This window comes from Tenrec ecaudatus, chromosome 13 (assembly GCF_050624435.1).
Source record: "Tenrec ecaudatus isolate mTenEca1 chromosome 13, mTenEca1.hap1, whole genome shotgun sequence".
Lineage (NCBI taxonomy): Eukaryota > Metazoa > Chordata > Mammalia > Afrosoricida > Tenrecidae > Tenrec > Tenrec ecaudatus.
This window is the reverse complement of record NC_134542.1, coordinates 15,024,962-15,038,637: the sequence shown is the minus strand read 5'-3', so window position 1 is coordinate 15,038,637 and position 13,676 is coordinate 15,024,962. Positions and strand designations below refer to the sequence as shown.

At 40.4% G+C, this 13,676-nt stretch overlaps 1 non-coding gene across 1 annotated transcript; it reads right to left on the bottom strand.

The window, feature by feature from the left end:
* Positions 1 to 8,320: 8,320 nt before the first annotated feature.
* Positions 8,321 to 8,511, bottom strand: LOC142425019 (U2 spliceosomal RNA). The gene has a single exon (XR_012779419.1). It is a non-coding gene; the product is annotated as a U2 spliceosomal RNA (small nuclear RNA).
* Positions 8,512 to 13,676: the final 5,165 nt, after the last annotated feature.

Genomic DNA, 13,676 nt, shown 5'->3' with positions numbered 1-13,676 from the left:
GATGAAACTGAAACTCCCAGCCACAAAGGCTTTCTCCGGAGCCTGGGGTTTCAACTACTCGTCTACACTCTACTCTATTGCGGTACATTATGCACGATAGATAAGTGAGAATGACTGTTATTTTACCCTATCCTACTCTATCTAGCTCATTTTTCACTCATGGACATTAGCTAAATTTCTGGGATAGGCAAATGTCTTTCTTTAGATTATTGATGATAGTAGAGATTGTTTTTGTGATAGACTGATAAAACTGTTTGTGGATGGGAATATAGATCCATTTATGATGTCTTTGAAAGTATTTTTCTGCTGAATCAAAATCTGTATACATGTTTAAATGTCAAACAGATGTTCTGCTCTGTACACCTTCCCGTATTGAAAATAAAAAATACATTCAAAAAAATAAAAAATACATTCAAAAAGGCAATGCAGCCTTGAAAATGAGCTTCTCAGCCAGCATGTAAATGAAGTCGGTCCCCTTATGTGGCCATTCTGACAGACTAATACATAGCGTCATGAGCATGTGTGCATTGTGGGTTCCAAGCTCTAACAATAGTCATTATTCTGCTTTCAAAGACTGTCTTCCAAAATGTAGAGTAAATCATTGTATTAGGTGAGCTGTCATTGGGATTTAAAAAGAAAAACAACAACAACAACAACACACAAACACACACAATTATCGTTGCTCCTGACTCATAGGAACCCTAAAAGAGTAGGACTTCCCCATAGGGTTTCCAGAAGGAAAGAGAACCAGTTAGGAATGAGATAGTTCTCACTTTTAAAGAATCCTTCTTTCACCTTGGATTATTAATCCTCATTTACAGAATTTCTACTAAGTACTGAATTCTGTGATAAACAGAACTCACTGCTGTCAAGTTCAATCTGATTCACAGCGACCCTACACAACAGGGTAGAACAGCCCCTGTGAATTTTGGGCACTGTAGGTGTTGATGTGAGTGGAAAGCCTGTATTTCTCTTGGGTGGTGGTGGTTTCAAACTGGTGACCTTGAGGTTAGCGGCTCTAGGTATAACCTTCCATGCCACCCAGGCTCATAGAAGCATAAAATTCAGAGCCAGTCCTTTCTCTAAAGGAGTGACCCATCTAATTGGGAAAATCTGGCTCATCTTATTTTGCTTTTCTGCTTTGTGTGTGTGTTACAAGTGTCAAAGTGAGTAGTTCAGGTACTAGAACGAAATCATTTTAGCGGTAGTCAGTACAGTTACTTGAAGACCTGTGGTGAGCAGGAAACCTTTTTAGAATGACAGCAGAAGCGATTTGGCTAAAGTAATTTTGTAAGAAGAAAAGAAAAAGATAAAAAATCATTATGACCATGGCTGGGGTTCAGCGTGAGGAGGAATCAGAAGATGGGGCTTGATCTTGAAGACAATGAGCAACTACTGTTTCTTCAGGGTTGGAGCAGGGGAATGTGATCATGAAATTGATTTTTAGCAAAGTAACACTACATATGGTAGGTAGCGTTCATTGGGTCCTGACTTTATCTTTTAGGTGATTGGGTGACAAAAACTGTTAAGAACTTGGTTGCTCACTGAGCGCTTGGTGGGTCTTACCCAGAGGGAGGTGGCTCAGAAGACGGGCCTTGCCCTCTGCTTCTGAAATGTCACAGCTTGGCTAATAAGGCTTTGAGTCAGTTTTTAAACAGTTCGGGCAAGGGTGTAGAGGTGGACTTGTGTATATTTAAAAACGGGAAGCAATGTTCCACCCAAAGATGGTGGGTGGCCCATCTTGCCACTTTGAATGCGCACTGGCTTCTCTCTTTGAGTGAGGCACTGCTGAATGTTTCCTACTTACGTCAAAGCCCCACACACGATATTTGACTGCTATCCAATGCCCACACTTCATTGGCCCCACCTCAAAAAACCAAACCAAACTCACTGTCATTGAGTCATTATCGACTCATGATGACCCTACATGGCAGAGTAGAACTGACCCTGCGGGTTCCTGAGACAGTAACTCTGGGTGGAAATAGAAAAGCCCCATCTTTCTCTCTAGTGGCAGCTGGTAGTTTTGAACTGCTGAACTTATGGTTAGCAGCCCAAAGCATAACCACTATGCCACCAGGAAATCTGTGCTTGAAAACCCTATGAAGCAGTTCTACTCTGCATACATGGAGCTAGCAGGAGCCGGCACCTACGGATGGGAACTAGCTATAACAGCACCAACTCTCCCTAGGTACTCCATGAGTGCTTCGTGTGTATTGCTATTGAATATTACAACCAAATGCAGATATAGCATACTATCTATTGTGATATTTTCTTGACATGATTTTTGGTTTTGGTTTTTCACAGCTTCATTGATGTTTATTTGACATTTTTACGGAGAGTTGTATACATTGACCAGGTACAACCTGGTAAGTTTTGACATACTCATGCATCCATGGAACAGCCACTGCCATCAAGAGTGAGCAGTTCTCTCATCCCCATGGGTTGTTTGCCTTCATTTGTCAGGCAAGTCAGCGCTGACTCATGGGGACTTTAGACATAACAAAATGAAATTCTGTGAGTGAGATGGAAGATGGGGTTCACACGAGGGAGAAGAACAACCAGTAGCGTAAACTTTGGGGGGGCTCTGATTAAAAATTCCAACTGTGAACTATGAAGCTGATGAGCCGAGATGTAATCCTCTACCTAATTTGCAATTTTTAAACAGTTAAAAACAATACCACGCAGTTCTGTGCTATCTCTGCATCTTTGATATGCGTGACTGCAATGTTGAGACTGCAGTGTCCGTCCGTCCAGAGCATTGAGGGTTTCCTCATTTTAGCTCACCCATTAGCAAGAGTGATGCCCTTTTCTAGTAATTGGCCTTTCCTGATGGGGTGCCCAAATAAGCAAGACAAACTCCACTGCCCTTGCTTCTAAGGAGAATTCTAATTGCATTTCTTCTATGACAGATGTTTTCTTTCTTCTGCCAGTTACAGCCTAGTCGGTGTTCTTTACCCACACTGCCGTTCAAATGTACAAACGCTTCTGTCTCCTTTTCCTTGGTCCGGTGTGCACGTGCCTGCGAACGAAGCTTAGGTCAGTCACAGCTTAGGCATCGAAGTCACACTTTACTTTGGTTTTTAAAAAAGGATGCTCAGAGGTCTTTTGCAGCCCATCTGCTTCATGCACTTAGCACTTTAAATCACTAAGCTATGGCGACTTAGTTGAAGTCCTGACTCTCTATTCCCATTTGTTCTTCTCCAGAGATGATATTTTCATTCAAGCGGAGGGTAGAATGACTTTGTTACTTATTGCCCTATTACTGTGAGGACCGCATAATGTGGGACAGTGGGAAACGGCTGTGCCGCATAGCAATGTGACTTACCTCGCAACACTGTTTTCTCCTTAAATTACCCTAAGTTTGTATTACAAGTGTTTGTGAAGCTGTATCATTCATTGTTCACCAGACATTAAACTGGGTTTAGCTAGCCAGCCCTCCACTTCCTATCACCCTTCATTTGAGGTGTTTCCTGGTCTCCGTTTGCTTTTTTCCTCGTCCTCTTCCTCTTTATCCTCCTCCTCCTTCTCCTCTTCCTCCTTTTCTCACTTTCTGTCACTTCTGGCAAATATGAAATTGCTTTTGCTGTCACCCAATATTGCAGCTGATGTTTTCACACTGACATCTCCATTATTTGTAAGGTGTGCGTGGCATGTGGGGAGTTTCGAGAAGAATCAAGCAGCATTCCAGAGTACAACTTCATTTGTTGAAAAGGAGTAGACATGTGCTTGGGAGTGAGTTAAAACACAATGTCTCACATACAGAAGTCTCGAAATCCTGATTTTAAAAAGTGTACAAACTTAGATTATTGATCAATATGCTATAGAGTAAACTAGTAAAAAGTTTTATAGGCAGTTACAGATGCAAATTAGTCCATAGGATACAGGTGAATAGTCAAAAGGAATAGCATAGTGGCTTCAGTATGGATAGCCAAAGGATAATATGAACAATTGAACTTATGAAAGTCAAAGAGTATTGTGTGCAAAATGTTTTCTACTTTTCTAAGGTCTAATAAAGAGGAAACATCTTGGTGATTAATCTACTTTCAAATAATGGATAAATCAGTGACATTGTTAACTGTGCATTTGAAATAGACTTCCCTTTAAGTGATAGTCTCACTTAAAAACATTCACAAGCCTTATATAAAGAAGTGTTAAGATTTCAAAATCTTTTCAAGATTTGTTCTCTCATTTTTATTATTTTCATCATGTACCATTGTTTCATGTTTTACCCATGAGCCACTGCTTCCTGAGAGGGTAGAGGCTCAATAGCCACATGTCTTCTGTAATAGAAATGATCACTTTTATTATGCAATACCTTGTCCAATGAGTCCGTGGGGGCTCCGTGGTAAAATCCACACCTTCCACATAGGAGACCCAGGTTCGATCCCACCAATGCCTCCCAAGCACAGTCACCACCATTTTATCAGTGGAGCCATGCATGCTACGATGAAAGTGAACAAGTTTCCTTAGAGTTTCCAGAATCTGACAGATGGTGAAGAGAGTGTCCATGATCTATTTCTAAAAATCAGTCAGTGAAAACCTTGTGGAGCACATGTTCTAATCGGTATATACTCACGGCGATGGCACGGGATGGTTAAACATTTCATTCCATTGTTCATGAGATCACCATGCATTGGGAACTGGTCTATAGAAGCCAATAGTGTCTGATTCAATAGCACAGCCCTGGGTAAGCCACCACTCAGAATCCCATTTGATCCAAAGACAATTTTCATTTATTGTTCACTCGCTAATTTCTAAGGAAATTATCTTAACTCATATGCTTTAGTTTAAATCAGTGACTTTTATTCTTATTATGCAGGTGAGGAAACGGGCTCAGGAATGGTAAACAGCTTGCCCCACGTCACATAACAGGTGGGCCATAAGGCAGAGTTCAAATATCATTGTTCTCGCTCCACCCTCTGTGTCTTCTTACATTCAACAGGCCCTCCCCTCAGAAAGGAGGATGGGAGAAGGAACAGGGAAAGAGGAGATGAAAAGTAAGCCAGAATGAAGACCAAAAATAAGGGATCACTTATTTTAACAACTTGATCTTGATCCATATGAACTTATGAAAGAAATCAGACACTAACAAATGGACTTTCGTGAGGAGAGTAGGCTCTCTTGTACTCTCAAAGACAGGGATGTGGGGTCATGGAGACCTGGGTCTCAGGGTTTTCGTTCCCCGTCCTATTTGGTGCTGGTTTGGCAGATTGTTCAAAAGGCGCACAATGTACCAAGAGGCTCCACGGGAGAGCCAGGAAAACAGGTCCTCAGAACGGAACATTACTTTGGCAGAGGGCTCATCGCTGGAAGACAGCAAAAGAACTGGTTGCTTTGTTGTCGGAAAGGAATCATTGATTGACTTGTAGACCACTCAAACATTAAGTCAAGGGAAAAAATAAGGAGACAACTTCAAATATAAAATGTTAAACATCAGGATGTGCTAAAAAGAGAGAGCGTGAAATGAAAAGGGAAAAGAGATGAGAAAACAAGAAAGTACAAGTTGGCCAGATTTTAGTCATTGTTTAAAGGATATTATTTATAGGATTATAGGAATCAGAGATGTAATATTCCAGTGTGAAGAGCATATAATAATGTTCATTATCCCCCTCATTATGAAAATTGTATAAAGCAAAAGTGCAGATAAGTTTTCCCTGACTGACAGGTAGTGGTTATACATGAATACATCTGCCAGGGATCATATCTTTTACCAGCATGCAGACTCCCCATCATGGGTTATGAGAGGGAATTTCTGGGAATACAGAGGCCCAATAATCCAGTGTTATAAATATAGGGGAGCCAACAGAGTAGATGAGCAGGGATGGAGGGGGGTGGTTGAAGTTTCCAAGCAAAATAGTTGGGTGGACTCTCATGATCCGGATGGCATAATTGTCTCACCTTGTTTTTCTAAATAAACCACGAAAATTTTGCACTCAAAAAATGTGGGGAAAATTTTCAACATAAATATGCAAGACATGTTTCTAAGCCCCCGGGAAGTCAATGTCACTGACAGTCCTCTTTCAATTTAATTTTTACTTCCTATTTCAAGAGGCAACCAGGAGCTTTGCTTAATTGGATTCAGTTAAGATTGTCCTGATGGAAAATTCAGTATATTGGCCATAATTATTGAGTTAGTGAGTCACACACATCGTTAGAAAGACATTAACACAGACACCTGACTCTTGTTAGGTTCTAATTGATTCTGGTTATTGAAGTCCCATTTAAATTGGTGGTGTCCATCTCAAACTTGACATTCCCTAATAATATTAAAGTGACTTTTATTTGCATGGAAACTTTTAGTTGTTCCAATGTCTAATAGTTCCTGCTTTCTTTTCTATTGAGGTTTTCATCTGTTTTACTTTGTTGTTGTTATTTTTTGTTTTATTGTTTTTCTGTATATGAAGGCCAGGATAGGCAAGTGTATAGAGCAAGTAACTGGATTAAGGGTCCCTTGGGGGTGTGGCCGGGGAGGTAGGGGATAAATGGAGAGCTAGTAACAATGAACACAAGAACAGAGAAAGTGTTCAAAGATTGATTGTATTGTGGATTGTACAACTCTTATTAATGTGATGGGACTATTGAGTTCTATGATATGTGAATTGTATGCCAATAAAATAGTTTAAGATAAAAGAAAATTATCCTTGTTAATATTGGTCAGGAAAAAAAACCTCTTAAATATGTGCATGCAAAATATATAGAATTTTTTCACTGGTAATAATTTTTGTTCCAATAGACCTTCCCACTATAGGAGAAAATCTATGTGGAATCCCAGACTATAAAAGTTGGAGGTAAACCTAAAAGTGTATCCTGGCCAATAACTCGGTGTTTTGTTGTGTTGTTGTGTGAGTTCCTTGGTAACTAGCTCCTGACTAATGTTCCATTCACAATGAAACAATGTGCTGCCCAGTTCTGCAGCTTCCCCATTAGAGGCTGAAAATTCAACTGCTGTGAAGCCTCAGGCTTTCAAGGACCATTTTTTTTTTCCAGAGGTGAAATGCCAGGCATTCCTGCCTAGTGTGTTTAAATCTGAAGCTCCTCTGAAACCGATTCAACATCAAACAAGCTTCCATGGACAGACAGAAGGGGCTGAACCTGTGGAGCTTTGGCCAAAAATCAGACCCATGTTTCTTACAGGTAAGGCATGAATTCTACCACTGACTCACACTCTCCCTTTCTATGGTCTCAATCTCTGTCACTAAACTTAAACTTGTGCTAAAGGGAACACCTGGAACAACCCATTCAATCGTTGGATAGCTCTCACGTGGGCAATCTTAATTCCTGTACTGTTTCTCATTCGGTCAGTCTATGTTGATTGTGCACCTACTACCTGCTGAGCTCTAGGTTTGGGAAGTGTACAAAAGGGTGAACAGAATGACCTCCAAATGGGAAGAAATTAAAATTAAAACTAAAGTATCTGTATTTATCACTTAGGGGTTGAAATACCTATCTCAGGGCTATCAAACATAATTGTAAGCATATCTTCTTAACAATCTAAAGATCGCTGTGATGGGCCTCTAGTTCTTTGATTTTTCTGTAGCTAGAAACTCGCATAGCACTTTTGAGAATTTCCCCCATGAAATTTTGTCAAGTTCCTGTCCCATATATTAAGTCTCCCATCAGTTCATGTCTCTTTTTCTTCCTTTGTATAATCACACCTAGAACAAAGTGTGATATTCCAGGACAGTGGTCCTTTTTGTTCATGAAACTCTAAGAAACTGTGAAAATTAACCTACTCATTTGGACATTTTTAAGTAGGCACCTAAAAACTATTTTATCATAAATATAAATAGTTGCAATAGATGTACCATATATACTCATGTAGAAGCCGAGTTTTTCAACACAAAAAATTTGCTGAAAAACTGGGGTTCGGTTTATATACTGGTCAGTGGTATCCCAGCGAGGTGTAACATCTCGCGGGTGATTGCTGTTCCTCCACTGTTCATTCAAAGCCCCGCTGACACTGCAGGGCTTTGAATGTGTGTTACTCATATCTAACCAATCAGAGCCGTCCTATGACATGGACGGCTCCAATTCGCAGAAGCACCCGTAGTGATTCACTTATACTGGCAGCTGAACTGGTAAGGATGTGTCTGTGGCTGCGCTCCATCTCTTGCCCCTGGTCTCTGTGTTAATTCACATCCTGCATTTCCCACCCTACCCTTATACTTGAGTCAATCAGATTTTCTGGTTTCCCAGGTAATAATTAGGTACCTCGGCTTATACTCGAGTCAGCATATATTCGAGTATATACAGTACTTTCTAGTACATTGAAAATATAGATTTTAAAAATAAAGTGATTATATCACTCTTTTTTTTTTTTTTTTGGTGCACCGTTCCTGGAGGTACTGCAATACCAGGTCGATGCGTGGAGTGGACGGAGCAAGCTCCTATTCCAATTCCCTGCTCCAAAAATCCATTTAATATATTGTCCTCAGATAGAGGACGTATCAGATATTAAACTGATCAGAACAGATACTACACTTGATCTTAGCCAAAAGGCCGAGAAGTGATATATATCACTCTTTTTAATGTATCCAAAGGAATAAAAACATCAAAGTGATTTACTACCCACCATTATCCATTCTGAAAATACATACATAGATTTGCATTTTGTGGATGATTTAGAGTCACCTCTGTTTCTCCTTGAACTCCTAATTTTATTCCATTTGCCACACAGAATTTTATCTTACAATAATATAATCATATTCTTGGAATTTTAAGCACATCACACTAATTTTTATCTGGAGTAGTGAGCTAATTTAGAATGTTTAGTTCTTGTGATAATAAAGATTGATGTGCTAAAAGTTTTTAGTGTGAATTATAATAACAATAAAAATATAAAACAAACTCACTGCTGTTGAATCAATGCTGACTCATAGTGACTCCCCCCTGAGGATTTCCAAGCCTATAGCTAGCTATTTACAGGAGTAAACAGCCCAGTACCTCTCCCAGGGAGCTGGTGGTGGGTTCAAACTGCTGACCATGTGTATCACAGCCAAACACGTACCCACTACACCACCAGGCCTCCTGACATAATAGCCACAGTCTGCCTTTATTAAAGAGAACATATACTAAAATGTGTGATAATTTGTTGTTAAGTAAAGACAGTGAAATTTATGTAAAGCCCATGTTCTAATGAGATGAGGAACTGCCTTGATGAAATAAGTTGTTTATGTTTTTCTTTCTCTGAGTGCCTTCAGTTTTTAGCAACACCCCATTTTAAGAACAAGGGTGAGTAAAAGCTATGTCTTCCTCATATAATATGGGAAAATGTTGCATCAGATCAGGTTTAAAAAAGAACAAATATGAATAGTGATGATCTGGAAATGGCTTTTCTTACGGATTATCCGTGTCCATGTTCCATTTCAGACTCTTTATATATTCCCAAGCATAATCCCAGGCTGGTCTGACAACCTTTATCTCATGGTTTAATTTAGCCAGAACAAAGTAAATTGGAATTTCTATCTCTCTTATTTTAGAAATGTGACACTAAATTTTGTGTCATTAAATTTTGTAAGGACCAACTCATTCTTCAGATTTGTAAATGAAACCTGAAATGACCTTTAAATCAACTTTCAAGTCTCATCAATTATATGTTTCCTGAGCTATGCCAGCTCTCCATTATGTGCTTTCACCGAAGCTTAAATGTCTCATGGTCAGATTTCGTCTTAAGTTCTTATAGTAACCTGTTAAGATATGAGGAGTATAAAAAAAAAACCCCACCAGATTTATTTTCAGAGCCGTGCATTTACTTATTTTTTACAAAACAATCTTGTCACCTTCAAAGTACTCTCCATTACACTTAATATTTTCATCAAATCTGCAATTCCATTGTTGTAACATTTTTCAAACTCCTCGGTTTGAATGGCTGACAGCACCTCCCTCGTGTTTTTCTTCACTTCTTCTGCTTTGTCAAATCACTGTCCTTTCATGTCCCGCTTCATTTATGGAAACAAAAAGGAGTCGCACAGAGTGAGGTCAGGTGAGTAAGGTACCTGGGGCAAGGGAGGCATGCTGTTGTTTCCAAAAACCGTCTCACCGGGATGGCTGCATTATACAGGTGCGTTGTTGTGGTGGCAAAACCAGTTCCCCATCTGCCACAAATCAGGCCTTTTTTCTCACACACTGTTATGAAATCTTTTCAGAACCTCTAAATAGAAAGATCGATTAACAGTTGGACCTGGTGGAACAAACTCCAAATGTACTATGAGTCGATATTTTCATCCATTTGGGAAGTTGGTGGACATCCAAAATGAGGTTTGCCACCAATTGACATTTCACCTTTTCTGAAAACCACTCATAGACTTGACTTTCCCCCATAGCACTGTCCTTGTAAGCCGTGTTCAACATCACAACAATTTCTGTGGCATTTTTCCTGAGCAGGAAACAAAATTTCACAGTTGAACGCTGTTCTCTTAAATCGGCCATCACATAAAATGAGGTTCAAGTGACACTGCTTTATGAAAAAATTCACTGTGACCAGAGAGAACCTTCCCAGGCAACGCCATTGGTGCACCAACCCAGAGTGAGTTGGTTGGTGTTTGCCCAGCTGGAAAAATGTGTATTATTTTGGTTTCTTTGGGGATACCCCCTCATATCTCTGCTTTATGATTCCATCTTCAGCTCACAGAGAGATTATTTGATGAATTTAGGTAGTATATATTTTGGAACCGAAAATTGCACCATTTTCCCCGGAGTTTATTTTCAGTAATCAAGATACAGTTGGGCTAATTTGATGCTTAAGAAGACGTGTACTTTGGGGGATTATTTATCAGAAAAAGATTTGAAAGAGCCTTCACCTTATAAAGACTCCTTGATTCTGAATTTAGGTCTTCCACACTATTTATTCAGTCAATGATCAGCATACACGAGGGCCTTCTGTGTGTTGGGTCCCCTGCTTGTTGCTGGAGCATCAGGAATGAAGATTAATCGGAGCCCAGAAAACACAAGGGAGCCAGACATATACTGAGTAAGAGCACAGAGTGATAAGTAGCGTGGCAGGTGTATGGACAAGGTCATCTAGAAGTATCATGGTTGGTGGAGCATCTAAGTCACTTTGAAGGATGTTGCTGTTGCTGTTGTGAGGTGCCATGGAGTCAGCTGTGTGCCACAGTGACCCGTGAACAACAGAACGAAACACAACATGGTCCTGTGCCATTCTCACAAGCGTTGCCATGTATGTGTCCAGAGATGAAGACACTGTGTCAATCCATCTCCTTGAAGGCTTTCCTCTTCCTCACTGTCCTTCTATTTTACCAAACATGATGTCCTTCTCCAGGGACAGGTCTCTCCTCACAATATGTCCAAAGTATAGAAAACAAGGTCTTGCCCTCCTGGTCTCTAAGGAGCACTCTGGTCTTAGTTCTTCCACCACAGATCAGGTTGTCCTATAAGCAGTCCATTGCATTTTCACTATTCTTCTCCAGCACCATAAATTAATGCATCAATTCTTCTATGATCTTCCAGATTCGATTAAATATTGAAGGACAGTGGTCAAAACAAGCTTCCTAGAATAAGCAGCATAAGAATCCAGGTAACGGTCAGCAGAAGAAAACGTGAAAAGCACTGGGGTACTAGGTAGACAGAGGATATTCCAGGAAAAGGGAACCCTCTGTATGAAAGTGAAGTACAAGGTCTCCATTTCAAAATGTTAAATGCATGAACTGAGAGGAAACCACCGGCTGAAGTAAAATGAGGCTGCTTGACTATAATGCAGGGAGAAGAAATAATTTAATCCATTGTTGTCAGCAGACAAAAAGCAAATAAAGATGACAAAGTTCCTTGAATTATGTGGAAATGAGAATACTCATGGTCAGCAGTCATCACATGGCAAAATACGTGCCTGGAACATAGCACGTGAAACCCCAACCCCCCGGCATCTTTGCTTCCGATATTACATGTATAATGAAGTTGGACACTGAGTGCATGTGCTACAACTCTGTGGATTGAAAACTCCAGATCACGCACCACCTCGTCCCCCCACCCTCCCGTGGCTCCTTCAAAAGCAAGGCTGCTGTTGGACCTGGTCAGCTGTGAGCCTGGAGCTCGCAGAACCACACCTGACGCCACCCTGCACTGTTAGCAGCCCGCAGGACCAGGCACGTGGCTTAGAGTGCCAGGCGGGCCACGTGTAACTTCACTTTTATACCATTGTTCCATTGAACGATAGAAACTGAGGGACTAAACTCTATGTCTTGATTACTGAAAGCATATTGCAAAAGTTTTGACACCACTCCATATAAGGACATACATATTTGAAATAAATTTAGCTGTTTTATTTAAACCACCAGCAGGAATTGATCATAAATATTTATGAGATACTAATAGGAACACAAGATAAATATTTGATCAGAACCCAGAGATTTAGCCAAGAGAGGAAGGGAGTCTTATTTCGGACACCAGCATTTTCCTTGAATAAACTTGGATTTTTAAGTATCTCCAACAAATATAATTGTCTGGCCACATATGGGAGAATTGACCCCCAAATGCTAACCTGCATGGATATTTCTTACGTATTTCATAGAATCCAATTGATTCTTTGTTGCCAACTTGTTTTGCACATCAGAGGCCATGCCAGCGCTACTTTGCCGACTGGTTAAATAGGGAAGTTAAATAGTTTCTCGGATGCCACATTCTGAAGGCGTTCCCTTAGCCATGAATGCACAGCGACTGTCCCACGGCGAGTTAACATTTAAGTTATGCTGTAGCAATTAGTCTCGTTGTACACACCCTCCTGTCAGCATAGAACACATTTTCCAATTGCATTGGTAACTTCTCAGGCCTGCACTCATCCCAGCTTGACAGGGCAGCCTGTTTTTATTTGGTTTATTAATATCCTAGTGATGTCAAAGGAGAGGAGCTCATATCTTCGTTGAACTCTGTCAAGTTTCAGTTTCTTGGTTAAAGGAGTCACTTTGAACAGATTAGCAAGCACGAGCGTGAATAGCTTTGCCAGGTGTCATTGTTCAGTTTCAGCTTTGGGTGCATTTACCAAAACATCAGAGTTTGTTTGTCTATATTTGCAAATATTCTCAAAGCATACAAGTCAAAGGATTTCTCTTTTTTTATTAGCGTCCATCAGTCCCATGTCAGTTTCATGGGCCAGGGTTCAGCCACATATGGTCCCCAGCTGACTGGCTTTGGTATGCCTTCATATATCTGAATCCCAATTATAGAGTCTCAGAATAATGCTAAATGTGCTTCTGAACAGTATTGAACAAATATAAGAGATTTAGAAGAACTGTCATCTCTCTTGGAAAAGAATAAAACTGTTTTTCATCAAATCAACCCTATCACATGGATTTCAACTCCTAGCAACCTTGTAGACTGACAAGATCTGCCCCAGAGGGTTTCCTAGGCCTCACTCTTTGAGGGAGCTGGCTGCCAGGACTTTCCGCCACATCTTTCTGCCGTTGTGAAGCCATTGGTGAACACTGGCCTTTCCGACAGAAGTCAAGCCCTTAACCACTGAGTCATCAGGTACCTTCTAGATTTCATACTTGTAGCCTATTAGTTGAGGTGGGTGTAATTTACCTGAAGATAATTAGGCGTCAGAGTGTATTTTCTTAAAAACGTGCCGGCTAGGTTCAGATTATATTCAGTATAAGGGTCAATGTATATACTGCAGGCCAAAACAAAGATAAAACTACCATGCTCCATTTCTGAACAAGCTTCCG